This window comes from Equus asinus, chromosome 5 (assembly GCF_041296235.1).
Source record: "Equus asinus isolate D_3611 breed Donkey chromosome 5, EquAss-T2T_v2, whole genome shotgun sequence".
Lineage (NCBI taxonomy): Eukaryota > Metazoa > Chordata > Mammalia > Perissodactyla > Equidae > Equus > Equus asinus.
The window spans coordinates 25,549,622-25,569,811 of NC_091794.1; the positions used below are offsets into that span (position 1 = coordinate 25,549,622).

The 20,190-nt window shown below is 44.7% G+C and overlaps 1 protein-coding gene across 4 annotated transcripts in view; it reads right to left on the minus strand.

Annotated features, from left to right (window-relative positions):
• The window catches only part of SLC12A8 (solute carrier family 12 member 8), a 126,861-nt gene that overhangs the window by 71,256 nt on the left and 35,415 nt on the right, over window positions 1-20,190 (minus strand). The window lies entirely within an intron of this gene.

Consider the following 20,190-nt stretch of genomic DNA (forward strand, 5'->3'; position numbering starts at 1 on the left):
CGGAGGAAAGCTCTGACATTCACTTGGGGGGGTTTCCACAGGCCTAACACACAGTTTCTGACTGCTGTGATGATGGATCAACCCATAAGCTCACCCCTACCGGAGATAACAAGTATTCTCGAGTATTTATTGTGACACTAGGTCACAAATCGTATTGCAGCAATCCACCAAGAGAAAAATACCTTCTTCATATCTCCTCTACAATATCATCCCAAGACACTTCCAAAAAAATGTAGAAGCCTTTTGTTTAAGGAGTGTCATTCAGGTTTTCACAAATGGTCCCCAAAATCAGAGGTATAATCCACACAGTGATTATAGTTCTGAATACAGGGCTTTAGAGGTTGCTGGAGCAAGAGACACAAGGATCTCTTACAAAAAGATATACTAATATTCCTTTACAGATGAAAAAATGCTAATTTTTGGAGGGGGAAAAGCAAATAAAATTCTTTAACTAAAAAAATTTTTAAATATGGTGAGTTTGTCACTTAAAAATATTATTTAAAATATTTAAAAAACATTTTTTTAAATGTCATTTAAAAATATTAACCCCATAGGCCATGGCTGAATGGTTAAGTACACATGCTCCACTTCGGTGGCCCAGGGTTTCTCCAGTTCGAATCCTGGGTGTGGACATGGCACCGCTCATCAGGCCATGCTGAGGCGGCGTCCCACCTACCATAACTAGAAGGACCCACAACTAAAATATACAACTATGCACTGGGGGGATTTAGGGAGACAAAAGAAAAATAAAATCTTTAAAAATATGTGTATATTAACCCCAGACCTCTGGGGTAACATGGCAGACTGAATACATGCATCTAATTTTGTTCCCTCCTCACATCTCGCTAACATATAGTACAGAGGTTTTTAAAGGGATATACATTCCTAAGAATGGGGAAAACAGCAACAAAATTTTAGAAGCTAAAAAAGTAGATGGTCCAGTGGTACTAAGATCAGACCTGAGAAAATGGAATCTCAAGTCAGCAGAGCAGAAAGCTGAGAACCAACCTGATTCACCCCACAGGATTCTGCAAGGTCTCAGGACAGGCAGCTCCAGGTGTCTGGGCACAGGAGTGAGAACTAGTGGGTTAAACAAGGAACACCAAGCTGGACACTGAGAAGTTACTCTTGCTACCAGGCACCGGATGCTCCCCAGCCAGCAGAGTCTGGAGGTTTATTCTCTGGAGAGGGTAAACCAAGGGCTTTGACTGGGGATGCCAGACTCAGCTGAGGGAAATCAAGTCAATATGTACCGAACACTGAAAGCAGAGACCCCCCTGCCCCCACCCCATCCTTTTCTCCAACTCTGCTGCCAGCACAAGGGCAGCCAGGCTCGTCCTTCAGGCAGATTGCAAGACTCCTCTCTGGAGAGAGTGAAATGATTCAGGAAGCACATAAAGGTGTAAACCTGGGAAAGGGTCCCTACAACCAGTGTACCCCAACTATCCCCCCAGCTCAAAACTGACAAGACCCAAGGATGTGCTCAGTACTTCCAATCAGCTTTTTATTCCCTACTCTTCATCATGAGCAGAAAGCCAAGAATTACCAGATATCTGATAAATTCCTCTAACATGGAAGATAAAGACCCAAACAAAGAAGAAAAGGCAGCTTAGGGGAAACAGAAACTATGCAGAGATAAGAAAACTTTAAGAAAATATATCAATAAATCCTCTGAGAGAAGATATTGCACCCATGAAACCAAAAAGAGGATGTCATTAAAACAATAAAATGTAACTTTCAGAAAACTGAAAAAAGGGGTCTTATTGAAAACATGATAGCAAAGTGAGGAAGTTGATAGAAGTCATGGAAGATGGAGCTAAGGGAATCTCTCAAAAAGTGAAGATAAAATTAGGTGAAAAATAATAAGAAAATCTAATATCCAAATATCCAGAATCCAATATTCAAATCCAGAAGTAGCAGAATGAGAGAACAGAAAGTGGAGGAAAAATCATCCTTGAAATAATTCAAGAATATTTCCCAGAACGGAAAGGTGTGTTACCAGACCAGAAAGGGCCCACCCATTGCCTAACACAATATAAACTGAGCTTCATGGGAGCAAATCATTTTGAAATTTCCGAAAAGTAGGGATAAAAGGAACTTCCTATTAGTTTACAGTTACATTTAAAGGATTAGTAATCAGAATGCCTTTGGACGACTCAACAGCAATACTGGAACCAAGGAGAGCAGCAGTCAGAGGTCTAAGAGAAAATCGTTTCCAACCAAGAATTTGATACCCAAACTATCAGTCAACTGTGAGCACAGAGAAAAGGATTTTCAGACATAGAAAGTCTCAATTTATCTCCCAGGTGCTCAGTAAGTTACTAGAAGATGATCTCCACCAAAACGAGAGAGTCAATCAGGATGACATGAGATTCAGAAACAGGAGATGCAACAGAGAAGAGAGATAAAGGAGAGGGAATGGAGATCCTGAGACGACAGCTGCGTACAGGAGTAGATGGTGACCATCCACCTTGGACCAATGTGACTAAGGACAGGTTGAAGGCTGTCATCACCAAGATCCCTGCAGCCACTGCACCTAGTTTTTAACCTGAGGTCAGAAGCTGGGGTGAGCCTACCGCAGAGTCCTATCTGTACTGGTCTCATCTTGACCATGAACTTGACCATGAAGTCGCTGTCCTTAGCCTGCTGCTTCCTCCCAGGGAAGTGTTCTGTTTTGATCTACTCCTGAGGGCTAGAGATAGGCAATGATGAGCTTAGAGGTTGAAATACAGAGCAGCCCACTCCACCAGTGCCTTCCTCCAGACATATAGTACCTGATGCATTTTACAGCCCTGAGAAAGGCAGAGACCTGAATAACCACAAGTCAGATAATGATGACTTTTGATGGGAAAGGAAGGAGGAGCCACAGGGATCTCCCATGGGAGAAGCAATCTTCTATTTCTTAACCTGGGTACTTAGATGACAGTTTGCTATTCTTTAACCAGTATACATGTTTTATACACTCTTCTATATGTAAAATACGTTTTACAATAAAATAATTTAAGAAATTAATTCTAAAGTAAATGTTGGAAGCACCAATGTTTACCCTCCTGTTTAGGGGTAAACAGCCCCCCGCCACGTTCTTTCTCTGTAAATTGCTGCACTTCATGATACAGAGGAAAATCTAATTGTTTATCTTTATGAAGTGATATCTCCATTTTGTGAGATTTGGGTATACTTTCTATAAAGACTTGGAGAATCTCCTTTGCATTTTCACAATTTCAGGCATAAATTATATCATGTCTTAAAAACTGATGTGAAGACCAGATTAAATTAAGTCAAGGGCTGGAAGTTCCCCATCTCAGACTGAAGGCCTAAGTCTAGGATCATTAGACTCTCAAGAGGCATAAAATGTAGTGGTTAAGAGTCTGGGGTCAGGAGCTAGATTTGAGTTTGATTCTCTGGTTTGGTTCTCAACTCTACCAACGATGCAACCTCAGGCAAGGTACTTACCTCTCACCACCTCAGTCTCCCCACTTTTAAAATGTGAAAAATCATAGTACCTACCTCTCACTGTAAAAAGCAAATGAATTAATAATGTACAGCACATACACTAACCGCTTGAGAAAGGTGAGTTATTATTATTACTATCGTAGATAAGCTGCCGTCTTACTGTGCTTACATGGCAGCTATCTTTCTACAAAAGAATCTATTTCCATCCAAAGGTCCACAAGAGCTGGGCCTTGCTGTGGTTCAGTCCTCCTGGCCCGCTGTGTTCTGCAACTACCATCCTCCTTCAGTCAGCCACTACGTGCAGATGCCGGTTTGGATGACGCAGGTGGTGTTTGTAACAACTTGTCTAAGCCTTGTCATACTTGGCATTGAGACATGGTTCCCTAAGAGTGGCAGGCTTAGCTTGCAGGTGTGCTGTCAAACAGCACAGCTTCTTCCTTCACCAAATGGCATCATAAGGGGCCTCCTCACAGCAGAGACGCACACAGGTGTGAGCGATGACTCCCTGTCAACATAGGTAGTCACATGGGACTCAGGGCCACGTTAGGGTACGGGGCAAACAGCACTAGATTTGGGGCTGGGGGAACTGGGCTCTGACTGCAGCTCCGTGTGACCCAGCAAAGGCCACTCAACCTCTCTGTGCCTTAATTTCCTCCTCCATAGAATCAGGTGCATCACCCAGATTCAATATTCCCAAGTTCTGGGATTCTAAGTGCATGTTGGTTTGCCCTTAAGTCCCATATAATTCACGCAGGGGGAAAGGGCGGTCAGTCACGGGGCAGTGAGTCTTCTAATAACACAACCCATCATCCAAAACTGACTTCAGCGCTCATGCTGACCCACTTGGGCTTCCATCCCCGCGTCTAGGCAGGGCCTGTAACAATGTTATCACTTTTTAAAACATAGGCCTAAACTAGCTCCTATTACAGACAATTGGCAGGTGCCCAGTTAATAGATTATTCCACCAGACAGTTGAATGCATTGGCCATTAGTCAAAAATGAGGTCACTGCGATCCTATGCGCCGTAACTGGAAAGCCTGATGAGAAACAATTGTCTGTTTTTTAACAAATAGGAATCCATAGTCCCATACTCCTAAATTTGCCATGCTTGGTGTGTGGTTCAGGAGCAAAGGAAGATTTTGTTCAAGGTCAAGTTGGCTTTGTTCTTCGACTCATCTGTTGTGTGTGTGTCTGTGTGTGTTTCCCATCAGCAAATCCGACCAGATTCCAGCTGACCGGCAGGAATTCCTAGCCAACTTCGCCAGATCCCTGGTCTTTCTCTTAAACCTGCACAGTCGGAAAGAACGGGTCAGGAGACTCCTGTCCCAGCCATCTGGACACGCATGCTCAGTGGGTATGCATAATTTGAAGCACATGTGCTTTTCTCAAAAAAAAAAAAAAAAAGGATACCGAGCTGCTATGACCAGGGGCTGCGGCACCCTGCCAGCAAGCAGGCGCTCCCAGACAAAAGCGGCCCTGCTGACCTGCCCCAGGTAAGCTGTCACTCCAATTTTACCAGCGATCCATCCACACTCTTGTCAAGTATTTAATGCCTCCCTAACCATCTCTACCACTTGCAAACAAAATATCCAGGAGGAAAACTTTCAAAGCCACCGTTTCTTCTCGGCTGCAACCCTTCCTTCCTTCCTCCTTCCCAAGACAGTCTGACTGAACTTGCAGCCTGACCTCACCCTGGGCCGGGCCCTCCACGCAGGCATTGTGGTTGCTCTCGCCAGCTGCAGCCTGTGCAGACGGAATACCTGAGAACCGCTGCCAAAACAGGAAGGTCGGCGCCTCTCTGAAGGGAGGCCTGGGGAGTGTCCATCTCCCAGGCAACTGAGATAAGAGATGAAGGGGCTCCACTTACGTTTCAGAGCCTTTCCCTGTACTTTCTTCAATCTATCTGACTCATTCTTCGTTCATTCACTCAACAAACACATTGAGCACCTGTCGACATAAAGCCCTGTGGTGGAGTTGGGGACATGAATGTGACTGAGATGTATCTCCGTCTCCAGGAGCACTTATGTTGTTGTGACAGGCCACTCGAGGGGGCAGCCCTCGCACCTTGGACTCCTTTGGAGCCCCCAGTGACGCCACCTCTCTACAGTCCCAGCAGGGATCCCACCAGCAGCGTCCCGGACACAAGGTCATGACAAAGCCAGTGGAGGGTCTGAGTAAGGGAATGGGCAGTAGACCGTCCAGCCCCAGCCCCATCTCCCTGAGCACAAGCAGGGGCTTCCAGACCCAGGTCCACTTTCTGGTCCCAAGAACATGTCTTGTCACAGCCAAATGGCAGGCTGGCCATGGTCACTGGCATCTATGTTGGGCTCTGATCTAGTGAATAAATAAATTTTTCAAGACTAAATCATCAACGCCACCCACTTCTGGGTCCTCCAAAAGCCTCCTCATTAGCAGTCTACAGTGGAACAAGTCTTTAACTTATAACTTACGTTCTTAACTTACAGTAACTAACTTATATCCATGATGGCACAACCTGTGTTTTACAAAGAGGGATTAGGGCAGTAATAAGGACCCCATACTGGGCCAGAAACCCCCACAAGGGTCCAGCCATGGATAGAGTAGAGGGAAAGACGGAAGGAAATCAGAGGAGGAAACAGAAAATGAAGGAGGGAAAAAAAGGAGTCAGAAGAGATGGGGAGAAAGAAAAAAGAAAGAAGATAGGAGGAGAACTCTGAAAGAGGCTTGAAATGCTACTCATTGCTTCCCATCCCTTCTGCCATGGCCACAAATTCCAGTAGATGGCTTGCTGCCCCGACCAGGGGTCCTGTGGCCCTGGTACATTTCTGAATTAACACAACCTTCCAAGGAATCACCTAAGAAAGTGGCAGAAATTCTCACCCATGCTAGGGTCAGTCTGCGTGTGACAATGTGGAGGACTGAGGGCTGAGCAGCCTGGCTCCCATCAGCAGGGCCCCTGAAAGGACCCCCTGTACACAGGTTCCCCCTCTGCTCTCCAGGTAGAGGGGTGGTGCCTGAGGACCCAGAGGTGAGCCTCTGGCTGTGCAGAGAGGCGGGGAACAGCCCCCCATCCGGACCGACACCCTGCCCTGCCAGGCTTGGGCCTTGAATTCGGCCCCAGCCAACTCAGCTTGCCTACTGCTGCTGTTCCTCGGGGCATTTGGGAACCATGTTTTTAGCCACTTCACTACCTGGATCTGGCTCCTGACCTTGCCTCACGGTCCTTCATCTCATCTCCTGCTTCCCCTTCAAGCTCTGAGCCCTGACAGTTCTGACGAGGCACAAAAGGGCCCAGCAGAGACTGGCAGGTTCTCGGACCCTCTCCACCTGAAGGAGAAAGGGAGCAGTAAAGGATTCTCAGTGGAGGAGAATGGCTCTACTACTTTCCTCCAAGGGCATGCAGGAGCTGGGAAGGGCTTGGAAACACCTGGAATAGCGCTGGGTTCAAACTCTGGCTGAGCCACTTGCTGTGCAACCGCGGGAAAGCTGCATAACCTCTCGGGGCTTCCTCTCCCTCGTCTGTAAAATGAGAATCATCTCACCCACATCGCTAGGTGGCTTCAAGGATAAAACAGAATAATAGACGTAAAGTGCCTGACACAGAGTCGCTGCTCATGACTATTCTCTGCTTGTGTCTGCATACACAATGAGCAGGTTGTCGGTATGGATGGCCCTTAACTGAGTGCCGATCAAGTGAGAAACGCAGGGGAAGGGGCAGCCAGTCCTCACGGTCAGCGGCTAACTGAAGTGTTCCCATCCCCACCCTGAGCTCGCTCCCAGGGCAATGAGTCCAAGGTCTTGTCCAGGATTCTGCCAGCCTGAGCAGTGAGGCCTGGTCTTACTCTGCTGAGCCTGAGTCAGAGAGCAGAGCAGAGGCCACGTGCGCAGGGGGCCGGGTCCTCAACTCTGGCTACACAGTGGAATCACTGGGGGCATTGAAGATGCAGGCCCACCCGGGCGCTGACTGCCTTGGGCTGGCATGGAGCATGGGCTCCTTTTATGCCCGAGGCTCCCTGGGGCTTCTATGTCCAGGCAGCATTGAGAACCCCAGGGCTCCAGGCTGGGGCTCTCCCCTAAAGCTCTCACCACTGTTCTGAGAAGACACTGTTCCTCTCTGCCGGGCCAGGCAGGGAACTGGGTTCTTGGAAACCACCTCAGCCCTCTGGATCTCTGTTCCTGCATCCGTGGGATGGGAAAAAGGACCCGATTGGCCTCCCTCACAGGGTCATTTGTGAGGGTCACGTGAGATGGTGTGTGTGGACCCCCTGCTGTCCAGCACCACCTACTCGACCACCCATAAGTAAAATGCAAGCACCAGGACATCTCCGACCGTTCCACACAAAGGAGTCCGTGTTTCCTTCTAGCACCTCCTTGGGCAGAGAGGAAAGGCTGAGCGAGCTGCCCAGGGACAAGGCTCCAGGCCCTGAGAGGCCAGAAAACAAACAGCCAGAATCATGACTCCACACAGAGGCCATCCTGTGCACTGCAAGGCCATCCAGGCAGGCCTCGCTCCCTGAGGCCTGGAAAACCCTTCCCAGCAAAGCTGTGCAGAGATGCCCTTCCATCAGAGGGGCAAAGGAGCCCACAAGGAAGGCTCGGGAAGACGCCTGGCTGGGAAGATGATTCTACAGGGTCACGGTGGCAGCTGGGCCACTGTCTTCATTGCAGGAGGAGGTGGTGGCCCCAGGAAAGGGGGGCCCAGGCAGATATGCCAGGGCCAGAGTGTCCACAGACAAGCTGCCTTCACCTGCTGGGGCAGAAGAGGCCACAGTCTGGCCTCACCATCTTTCACTTAGTGTGTTCGTTCCTGCACAAATATTTACTGAATGCCTGCCTACTAGATGCCAGGGACCACACATTCCAGGAAGACCTAAGTCTTGTCCTCAGTATCCACAAGTGCAGGCTGACTCTGTGCCCCAGAGGAGCAGCCCAAACACTTATGTGTTCATTACATCCTGAATGGAACAGGGTATAATCACCCGAAGACATTCTGGGGTGTACTCTTGGGTAAAGAATATTCATCTTTAACATATCTGCTCTGTATGGTTTTTTTTTTTTTTAACACAGAACAAACTGAAGGTTTTTTTTAATACAGAACAGTGAAAAATGCCTCTTCTGGTGAATTAAATTCCATCTTAATAAATATGGCTCTATTGGCCATAAAATCGGCACACTCTCCCCAAACCACTTCCGCCCGTCCTACTGCTCCACCCACTCCCACACTACTTATGACTTTATCTCCAGCCCCAACCACACCTCAGAGCCCTGGGCCGTCATATTTAGCTGCCCGCTAGTCATCTCCACTTGGGCCTGGCTGGAGCTCTTAGGCTGACCTCACCCTCTCCCCCACAACTGTTCCTGCTGCCATATTCCTCCCGGATCCCAGTGCATGACGCCACCAGCCAGCCAGCCTTGTGTTGGCTGTGTCTCCTCCCCCTGCCTCACCCCCGGATCGCATCCCACCACCTTCTCTCTTTATTCTGTGCCCTCTTTCCCATCCCCAGAGGCACTGCATCATCCCTGCTTTCCTAGATCACCACAACAGCCTCTCAAATATGTTTCCTGCCTCCGTTCTCCATCCCTATCTCAAGCCAGTGATTTTCCACACTGTGGCCAGAGCAATTTTTCTAAAATATAAAACTGACGTCACATTTCCCACTGCCCCAAGATAAAGCCCAAGGCTCTCAGTGCGGCAGACAAGGTCTTCCATGAGCCGGCTCCGCCTGCTCTTCACAGCCGGGGCTCTCTTATTTTCCAAGCACTGAGGACTCTTGGGCCTTTGTATAAGCCGCCCTCGCTGCAAGACGTGCTTCCTTCTCTTCTTCCTCTGGCGAAATCCTCTACTCCCTTAACCTCAGCTAAGAGGTAATCTCCTCTGGAAAATCTTTCTCGACTCTTGAGCTGGGTTGAGAGCCCCCCCACCATGGAAGCCCCCAGATATAAACCCCTGTCACAGTGCTCGTCACTACTTAGTAACTGTTGACTTCTCTGGGTCTCCCAGGACACTGTGAGCAGTTAAAATGAATGAAATGGCACGGCATGCTGAAACATGGATAAATCTCAAAAATATGTTGGGCGAAAAAAGCAAATTGCAAAATAATTCATTCATCCACCATTCAAATATTTATCAAATGAAAGGGTCCACGCAGTATGATAAATGTATGCACAATTTTCAAACACCAAACCATAGTAGAGATCGATGGCGGCCATCTACATTTGGTAGAACGATAAAAACACATGGGAAGGACATCCATCAGCCTCAGGATAGAGGTTGCCTGGGGGAGAAGAGGGCGTGTGTGGGTGAAAGTGCAGCTTAAACTGAGTTTGTACTGCTGTATTTATTTATTTTTTTTTTTTAAAGATTTTATTTTTCCTTTTTCTCCCAAAGCCCCCCTGGGTACATAGTTGTGTATTTTTAGTTGTGGGTCCTTCTAGTTGTGGCATGTGGGATGCCGCCTCAGCATGGCTTGACGAGCGGTGCCATGTCCGCGCCCAGGATCCGAACTGGCGAAACCCTGGGCCGCCAAAGCAGAGCGCGCAAATCCAACCGCTTGGCCATGGGGCCAGCCCCTATTTTTATTTTTAATAGAGATCTGAAGCAAAACAGGCAAAATATTATCCATTAAATCTGAGAGATGGCTAGATGAGGATTTGCTTTATTATTTACTGTATATTCAAAATATTTCATCAGTACATTTTTTAAACTTTTAATGAGGAACCAGAGTCTCAAATGTCCTCACTAACATCCCTGGGGGCCTGAGCAGACTGCTGCGGTCGCTCACCCCAACCCATCTCCGTGGGCCAGGCTGCCACACTGAGATAGGCAGGAATGCAAACTGGAGATGTAAAGTTTTTTCTTTTTTCTTTTTTTTTTGCTGAGGAAGATTGTCGCTGAGCTAACATCTGTTGCCAATCTTCCCCTTTTTGCTTCAGGAAGATTGTTGCTGAGCTAACATCTGTGCCAATCTTCCTCTGTTTCATGTGGGGTGCTGCCACATCATGACTTGATGAGTGGTGCTAGGTCTGAGCCCAGGATCCGAACACGCAAACCCCAGGCTGCCGAAGCGGAGAGCCCAAACTTAACCACTATGCCACCAGGCTGGCCCCAAGAGGTAGATATTTTTATCTTCATTTCTACTGATGAGAAAACTGAGACTCAGAACATGTAACATTGCTCAAGACCACACAGAGGATCCTGGATTTCAGGCTACGTCTTCACGTACAATTCCCACTAACTATTTCATCCAAGAGCAAGAACTTAGGTTAAACAGAGCATGGTGAAGAGAATTCCAGAAATAGGAGCAGAGCTATATTCATATATATTTATAAACCAGTATGTAGATATATTTTGGAGAAGAAAAGGATTTAGAAAGGTACAAAGCTGGAGATATAACCAAATGAGTAATGTGGGGATGGACCATGAAGCTTATTGAATGAAAACCTAATGGGTTTGGATTTTGTCCTATGGGCAGTAGTAGACAGCTACTAGAAATGTTTAAGCTGGGGAGCGACAGAAGCACAGCACTGTTTTTGGGAAAGTAATCTGGCTTCATGGGAGGGGCTGGTTACCCACAGGAGATGGGTGGGGCCAACCGAAGAGAAGATCCTGGAGGGATAAACTTAGATTTGGAAATCATCTAAGTGATGCACTTAAGAAATGACATCTGCTAATCTAAAGTGAGAGCTGTGGGATTAAAAAGGATAGGAGGATCTAATCTAGACAAAGTGAAAGTTAACCCCAAGCTTGCCAGGCTTGGGGAAATGGTGTAGACATTCAGAAGATAGACGATTGTTTGCTTACTGTTTTTGGGGGGGTGGGGTGGAGTGTGAAGGAGAGAAGGTAAATAAAGGGAGGAGGAAGAAATTGCTTGTTTTTAAGCCAAGGTGATGCTCAGACATCCAGTTGGCGATCGAGTAGGAGCTGGTGATACAGGAGGTAAGTTCAAGAGAGCTGGAGAAGCAGATGAGGGTCGCCTGAGCAGCACCGATGGGGGAATGCTCTCTCTGAGAAGGAAAGCCCAGAGAGAGGCAGTGCTGAGGACTGACCGCTGGTCCCCTGGCCCACAGCAGGGGACAGGAAGATGAAGAAGAGAGTTGACTGTGTTGTGTCATAGAAGAAATGGGAAAAGACAATTTCAAATCGGCATGGTTGGTTGCTATAGAATGAAGGTTTGTGTCCCCCCACAATTCACAAACTGAAACCTATTGCCTGATGTGAAGGTATCAGGAAGTGGGGCCTTTGGGAGGTGATTAGTCATGAGGGTGGAGTCTTCATGAATGGGATTAGAGACTTATAGAAGATACCCCAGGGAGCTTCCTTGCCCCTTCCTCCCTGTGAGGATGCAGTAAGAAGACGGCCATCTATGAACCAGGCAGCGGGCCCTCACACGACACCAAATCTGCTACTGCCTTGATCTTGGACTTCCCAGCCTCCAGGACTATGAGAAATAAATGTCTGTTGTTTATAAGCCACCCGGTCTACAGTATTTTGTTATAGCAATCCAAACGGACTAAGACAGTGGTCAATGGCGCAAAAGGGGTCAAGAATAAAAAATAAGGAAAGGTTCTGGATTTGGAGATCAAGAGGTCAGTGGGACCTCAGGTAGAGCAATTTTAGCAGAGAGCAAAGTCGGCATGCTCGACCCACGCCTTTTAAGCTCCTAAGCAGCTCCTCTTACAGCCAAGCACAGCCCCCCAACCCCTTACCAAACAGAGCCAGCTCCCACTTGCTGGACTCAGCACGTGGTGAACCTACGCCTGCTCCCCTGTGCCCTGTCCAAGGAGATGCCCCAGCAGAGGCAGCAGACCCAGGCAGAGCAGAGTGTGCAATATGAGCTCTGGAGTTGAGGGGACTACAGAGCCGAGCGAGGCAACAGTCTTCCTAGATAACCAAAAAGTTAAGCTTGGAGATGCACACTTTCATTTTTAAACACAGAGCAGAGAATTAAAATGCACCACATGTCACTTTATTTTCTAAAATGTATTTTCTCTATAGTTGCCTGACTTCTACGGCAATAAAATCGTTTTGGCATGACACTCATCTTACATAAATGAAAATATAATCCAGCAAAATGGCATTTTAAGAGCTTTAAGCCAAACAAATGCTTAAGAGGGTCTTGTTTAAATTAAGTTGTCGTGCTATTTAACTTTTTACAGTAACGGAGCTCTGTGTCTCCACAGAGCCTTGTGAAATGATGCTTCTTTTGGAAGGGACAGGACAGCAGGTGGGGAAAGGATGAGGGGCCCCTGTTGCCTGCCTGCAGGCTAAGGAGTCAGGAGGTGAGGAAATGGAGGTGATCAGTAAGATCCACTGTTATGGGAACTTTGGAGATGAAATGAGAGATGTCACTGAGTGGCTTGAGATGGAAGGACACAGTGGAGGGAAGGAGGTGCCAGGTGAAAAACGAGACTAAATGAAAGTCTGCACCCTGACTATGAGACCACCAAACCCTTCTCCCACCTCCACTCTGCTCCCAGAACCACGGCAGCCAGGGGTGCCCCCGGTGGGACATTGGGAAATTTCCTGGAGAACACAACCTGCACCCGAGGAAAGACCTACAGAAGCTGTGGGGAGATTTCTGATGAAACAATCCAGCTTGCCACAGGATCACCCAACAGTGACAGCCTCCTGCCACAGCCCTACCCACTCTGATTGTGCATAGAACTTCCAGTCGCCTTTCAGTGTCTCGTTACCAAAAATGAACGAAAAACCAAGGACTATCAGACATTAAAGAAAGCTTGGGGCAGTTGACACAGAACAAAACAAGATAACATAAATAAAGAAACCTGGAAAAAACAGATAATATAGAGAGCAGAAGAAAATCTCAAAAGAAAAGAAAACCCATATAATTTATAGCCCGAAAGAGTCAAAAGGGAGATTTTATATCTATGAAACAAGAATAAGATGTGATTTTAAAATTAACAATCAGAGAACAACAAAGAGCTCCTGGAAATTAAGGAGAGTCAAAACAAAAAATTCAGTAAAAAGGTTGGAAATAAAGTTGAGGAACTCTCCCATGAAGCAGGGATGGAAAAAACAGAGAAACTATAGAAGAGAGAAGATTAAAAAAATAATAACAGAAGGTTCAAATCAGGAACTCCAACATCTGACTAAGAATTCAAAAAAATTTTTTAAAAAAATTTTAAATCAGAGAAAACAAAGGGGAGAAAATGGTCAAAGAAATAATTGAAAATTCCAAATGGAAAGTGCCGAGGCCAATGAGTAAGAATTTTCATTATGAAATTTTAGAACCTCAAGAGTAAAGGGAAGGGGACGGCCTGGTGGCATAGTGGTTAAGTTTATGTAGTCTGCTTCCATGGCCTAGGATTCACAGGTTCAGATCCCAGGCATGGACCTACACACTGCTCATGAAGCCGGGCTGTGGCAGCGTCCCACATACAAAAGAGAGGAAGACTGGCACAGATGTTAGCTCAACAACAATCTTCTTCAAGCAAAGAGAGGAAGATTGGCAACAGATGTTAGCTCAGGGCCAATCTTCCTAAAAAAAAAAAAAAAGAGAAAGGAGTAAAGGGAAAATCCTATGCACTTCAAGGAGAAGAAAGAGGTTAACTACCAAGAGCAGAAATCAGAATAGCACCAAACTGCTGGATAAATGCCACTGACGGCTAGAAGGTAGAGCAACAATGACTTCAAAACTCTAAGAGAAAATGATTGTCAGCCTAGATTTTTATATCTCCTATCAATCGCATGTGAAAGTGGAAAAGTGACATTTTCCATCATAGACAGAAGAGGATGATTTGGGATCCAGACAACAGGGACCAACACATGGGACCAGCGAAGGCAAGTACGAGCACAGCCGGTGAGGTCCAGGCCTGAGATCGTGCATCCAGGAGAAGGACAGTGTGGAGGGAGTCTCAAGGACTGGGGAAAATGCCTATGAGTATTTGAAGGCTCTTTGGAGCATTTTTTTAAATGGTGACAAAAACCTAGAAAATAAAGCAAATGAAAAAAAAAAGGAGTATAGGGGGTTGAATGGTGGCCTTCAAAAAGATACATCCACATCCTAATGCTAGAAACCTGTGGATGTGACCTGATATTAGTAAGGATCATGAGATGAGATCATCCTCAATTACCCAAGTTGGACCTATTTTCAATGAGAAGTTGTCTATAAAATGCACACAGAGGAGAGACAAGAAGCGGAGAAAGCTCTGTGAAGACACAGGCAGAGATGGGAGCTAAGCTGCCACAAGCCAAGGAGCTCCTGCAGCCATCAGAAGCTGGAAGAGGCAAGGAAGGTTCCCCTAGAGCCCTTGTGGGGGGGTCTGGCCAGGTGGACACCTTGGCTTCAGACATCTGGCCCCCAGAACTGTGAGGGAATAGAGTTCTGTTGTTTTAAACCCCCCGGTTTGTGGGAGTTTGTTAAGGCAGCCCCAGGAAACTAACACACAGAGTAAGCTTAACTTCAGGAAAAGCCGAAAGATACACAAAAAGAAAGCAATCAGAGCACATGATTTGGCTCAAAAATGAATATTTTTACCTATCCGTATTACTTTAACCACATATGAAAATTAGTTTTAAAAGAACAATGACATATTAGGAAACAATTTTCAACATATATAACAAACATTATCTGGCATCAGTGCAAGCTCAACAAACATTTACTGTATGGTGAATTAATTGCTAAGGTAGAAGAGCTATAAATTATTAAAAAGTAAGCAAGTTACAGGAAAAAATAGGGAAAGATTACAGATAATTCAAAGAAAAAGAAATACAAGTGACAACAAAAATATGCATAAAATAATCCTCATTAGTGATCGAAGAAAAGCAAATGAAAGAAAAAAAGATCAGAATTTTTGCCTATCATCTGGCAGAAATTTAAAAGATTGAACACATCCAATATTGTCCAGGGTGTGGGGAATCAATAACTCTGTTTTTGTTTTTTTGAGGAAGATTAGCCCTGAGCTAACTGCTGCCAATCCTCCTTTTTGCTGAGGAAGACTGGCCCTGAGCTAACATCCATGTCCATCTTCCTCTACTTTACACGTGGGACGCCTACCACAGCATGGCATGCCAAGCAGTGCCATGTCTGCACCCGGGATCCGAACCGGTGAACCCCAGGCTGTCAAAGCAGAATGTACGAACTTAACTGCGCCATCAAGCCAGCCACAATAACTCTTATATACTGTCAGTGGGAATTCAGAATGGAACAACCCTATCAGAAGGTAATTTGGCAGAACCCAACAAAATTTAAGATGTGCTTGACTTTTGTCCTATGAATTCTATTTCTAATTCTTGATCCTATAGAAATAAACTTCAATTCTGTGCAAGGATATTCATGTCAGCAATATTTGTAACAGGAACAAACTGGAGAAACCTAAATATCCATCAATAAGTTAATGTTTAAATATAAAGTATTTTAGATCTGTAATATGAAATACTATGCAAGTGTTAAAAAAGAATGAAGGAATCCTAAATGTACTGACATTGAAGGATGTCCACGATATGTTATGGAGTGGGAGAGGAGAAGTAGCAAAACAATGTAGAACTTAATTACATTTTTACAAAGGACTATGTTGCATGTGTTAATGTACACGTGTGTGCATGTGTGCTTGTACATGCATAGAAAATAGACTGGAAAGATATTTATCAATCTCCCCCGGGGAGTAGGAGTGGGAGAATAGAGTCAGGGGAAGAAATTTTCACTTTTTACTTTATATTTCAGATTTTTAAAAAACTTTTACAATATAAAACGTTTATTCTGTCTTTAAAATAAAGGGAAACATACAGTTTGACTTAAGCGTATTTAAAATTTTTTCTGATTTTAAAACTAACACTTGTGGTTTTAAAATGTATCTTCAAATTCTTTGACATTTCTACATTCAAAAGGTGCAAACTAATTCTCCTCTGTTTGAACGAGGGCCAGACTTAGTGACTCATTTCTAAATGATCCCTTTTTTCTCTCTCTCTCTCTGTGTCTCTGATTGCTTGCTCTTGCGGCCAGTCACTCCATGACTTGAGGACATTTAAGCAGCTCTCAGGAAAGGACCATGTGGAGAAGAACTGAGGCCTCCTGCTGACAACCAATACCAGCTTGCCAGCCAGATCCTCCAGCCCCGGTCAAGCCTTCAGGTGACTGTAGCCCCTGCTGACATCTGACTATACTATATGAGAAACCCTGAGCCAGAACCCTCAGCCAAACCACACCCAAATTCCTGGCCCACAGAAAAGGTAAGAAATAATAAATGTTTATTGTTGTTTTGTGCCACTAAACTTTGGGGTAATTTCAACAGCAATAGATAACTAATACCTGTACCACTCTCCCTCTGGAGAGTAGAAGTGGGAAAATGGAGTTTTTTTACTTTGTACATTTTTACTTTATACATTTCAGGATTGTCTGGATTTTTTTACTCTTTTATATCTAGAGAAAAGGAAAGAAATAAAGTTAGGCTTAAGCATATTTTTAAATTTTTTTTCTGATTTTAAGAGTAACACTAAGTGAAAAAGGAAAGAGTTGGAAGACTGACACCAAGCAACTTCAAGACTTACTATACAACCACAATAATCGAGACAGTGTGGTATTGGAGAAAGAATAGACAAACAGATCAATGGAACAGAATAGAGAGCCAAAAAATAGACCCACACAAATGCAGACAACTGACCTTTGACAAAGGAGGAAAGGCAATTCAATAAAGACAGCACAGTCATTTCAACAAATGGTGCTGGAACAACTAGACATCCACATGGAGGAAAAAAAATTAACCTAGACACTCTACATTTTTCACAAAAATAAACTCAAAATGGATCATAGACCTAAATGTAAAACACAAACGTACAGGCTTACTTTGTTTTATTGCGCTTCTAAGATATATATTTTTTATAAGACCCTTCACCAGCAAAAAGATTACAATTCTGAAGACTCAGATGATGGTTAGCACTTTTTATCAACAAAGTATTTTTTAATTAAGATATGTACATTTTTTTGACATAACGCTATTGCACATTTAACAGACTACAGCAGAGTATAAACATAACTTGTAGATGAACTGGAAACCAAAAAATTTGTGCAACTTGCTTTATTGGGATATTCACCTTATTGCAGTGGTCTAGAACCAAACCCACAATATCTCTGAGCTACGCCTGTAAAAAACTTCTAGAAGATAACACAGGAAAAATCTAGGCGACCTTTGGTTTAGTAATGGGTTTTTAGGTACAACACCAAAAGCATGATCCATGAAAGAAAAAAATTGCTAAGTTAGACTTCATTACAATCAAAACGTCTGCCCTGCATAAGACACCTTTCAAAGAACGAAAAGGCAAACCACAGACTGGGAGAAAATATTTGCAAAACATATATGTGATAAAGGGCTTGTATCCAAAACATACAAAGAATTCTTAAGACTCATCAATAAGAAAACAACCCAATTAAAAATGAGCACCTCTATAGAATGGAATATTATTCAGGGATAAAAAGAAAGGAGCTATCAAGCCATGAAAAGACATGGAGGAACCTTAAATGCATATTACTAAGTAAAAGAAGCCAGTCGGAAAAGACTACATAGTGTACGATTCTAACTCTATGATATTCTGGAAAAGGCAAAACTATAGAGACAGTAAAAAGATTAGTGGTTGCCAGGAGTTCAAGGTTGGGGGAGGGCAGGACTAGGTGGAGCACGGGGATTTTAAGATATTAACACTGTTATGTATCATACTGTAATGGTAGATACATGTCATTCTATATTTGTCAAAACCCATAGAATATACAACACGAAGGTTAATCCTAATCTAAACTATGGACTTCAGTTAATATTACTGTGTCACTCTCAGCCCATCAGTCGTAAGAAAGGTACCACGTGAATGCAAGATGGTAATAACAGGGAAAACAGCGGTGGGGAAAGGAGAGAGGAAGCATACAGGGACCTCTGTACTCTCTGCTCGGTTTTCTGCAAACCTAAAACTGCTCTAAAAACTAAAGTCTATTAATTTTTTTAAAAACACAACATTAATCAATTGAAGGAAAAATAGAAATGAAATAATACAGCCACCCATAATCTCAGCAGAAAGACAATCCCTATTAACACTTAGCATAGTTCCTTCCAGTCTTTTTTCAAATGTCTACGTATATGTCATTTTTTAAGAGTTGAAGTCATTCTGCTAAATCCATTCTGAAGGCTTATGGTCTAGTTTTAGTTTGGATTTTGAACCTCAAAGAAAATAGCCCATATAAAACATCAGTGATACCAAAAACAGATTCTGGAGGGGCCAGTTGCTATGGGGATGATTGAAAATAAATTTCATTTCACACTACACCCTGCTAATGTACTGACCAGAAGGAAAGAGAAATATTTGGAGTAACTTAGAAGAACTGCCAAGAAAAGTTCCCATCAAGGAGGAAAATACATCAGCCCAGTGAGATTTCAAAGAGGCCAGCAGCATCGGCCTGCAATTTAACTAATTACACCCTTTCGGCAGCCATATAGGTGGAGGGGGAGAGCACCCAGGAATCGGAGAGTGGAGCAGACTCTCTCTCTCATGGACAGTTTGATGGCCAAACAGCCAGCAGGACTCCCGCAGGATGTGGGCCGTCTCTGCAGGGTGGTGCAAGGTGAGGAAAAAATAGTCACCCCTTCCCTTCAATGGAGATGCCCCAAATATTTAGCAAGCTGCAAGGCCCAGGCTTCAAGCGACCAGTTGGAACACTGCATTGGCCCTTAGCATTGCAGTAGGTCCTGGGCCCCTTCTGTCCAGGGTTAACCCTTCAGAGGCTGGATCATGGGACAATCTGGACGTTCTAGAGGAGGGACCAGGATGCCAGAGGGTGGGGCAGTCGGGGAGCTGAGGGGAGTCACTATTTTCCAACAGAAGAATTGTGATACTTGAAGACGTGAAAAGGCCAGATCAGTGTGCACCAAGAGAACTCTGACCTTCCTTCAGCCAACGTTTTTATGAAAGACAAGCCTTTATGGAACACACAGCAGGGGCAGCCTTGAAAGGGAAAGGCAGAGCCGCTATCACAAAAAGACCACTGGTCGTGTGAAGACAGGCCCAGCTTCCCACCACAGGAAACAGCTCAGCTTCAGAGTCAAATAAATCTAATCCCCTTCCCAGCTCTGCCATGTATTGCCATGAATTATGTAATCTCTGAGCCCCAGTTTCCTCGTCTACAAAATGGGTATAATTGCTCCTCCCTCCTGAGGTTACAATATGGATGACATGACCCAACCCATGGGAGGTGCTGAGCAAAACCCCCGGCACTCAGCAGGTGCTCAATCCAATGCAGTGGCCACCTCCACACCACCGTTAGAGATGATTGTCTCTGCTGCAGTTTTCTTTTTCTTTTTTCTTTTTTTTTAAACACACCAGTGGCCCCATCTCCCTTTCCCTGTCCATATTCCAATGTACATGCCTGGTCACTATTGCCATATAATGACCGAGTCCCTGACGTGTGAAATATTGGTTACCCTTTTCTGCAGCATCCTAGGGAAAGTTCTGTACTCTGGAGAGAAACAAAGCCTTCTGATGCCAAACCAACCCAAACCACAAAGCCATGAAGTTATGGATGCTCTGGGTAACAGCTTCTCACTCAGAGCACAAGGATCTAGGATTGCAGTTGCCAAGCATCCCCAGGGCTGAGGAAAAGCCCAGGTTCAACAGAGATGGATTGATTACAAATACAGGATACCATTTCCAAATGGTGCAAACCTGGCTGTTTATTTTCCTTCTTTAAACTTAGTTAATGGATTCATATTTTTATTTTGAAAAAAAATTTTAATATAGAAAACTATATATCAAAACTATAT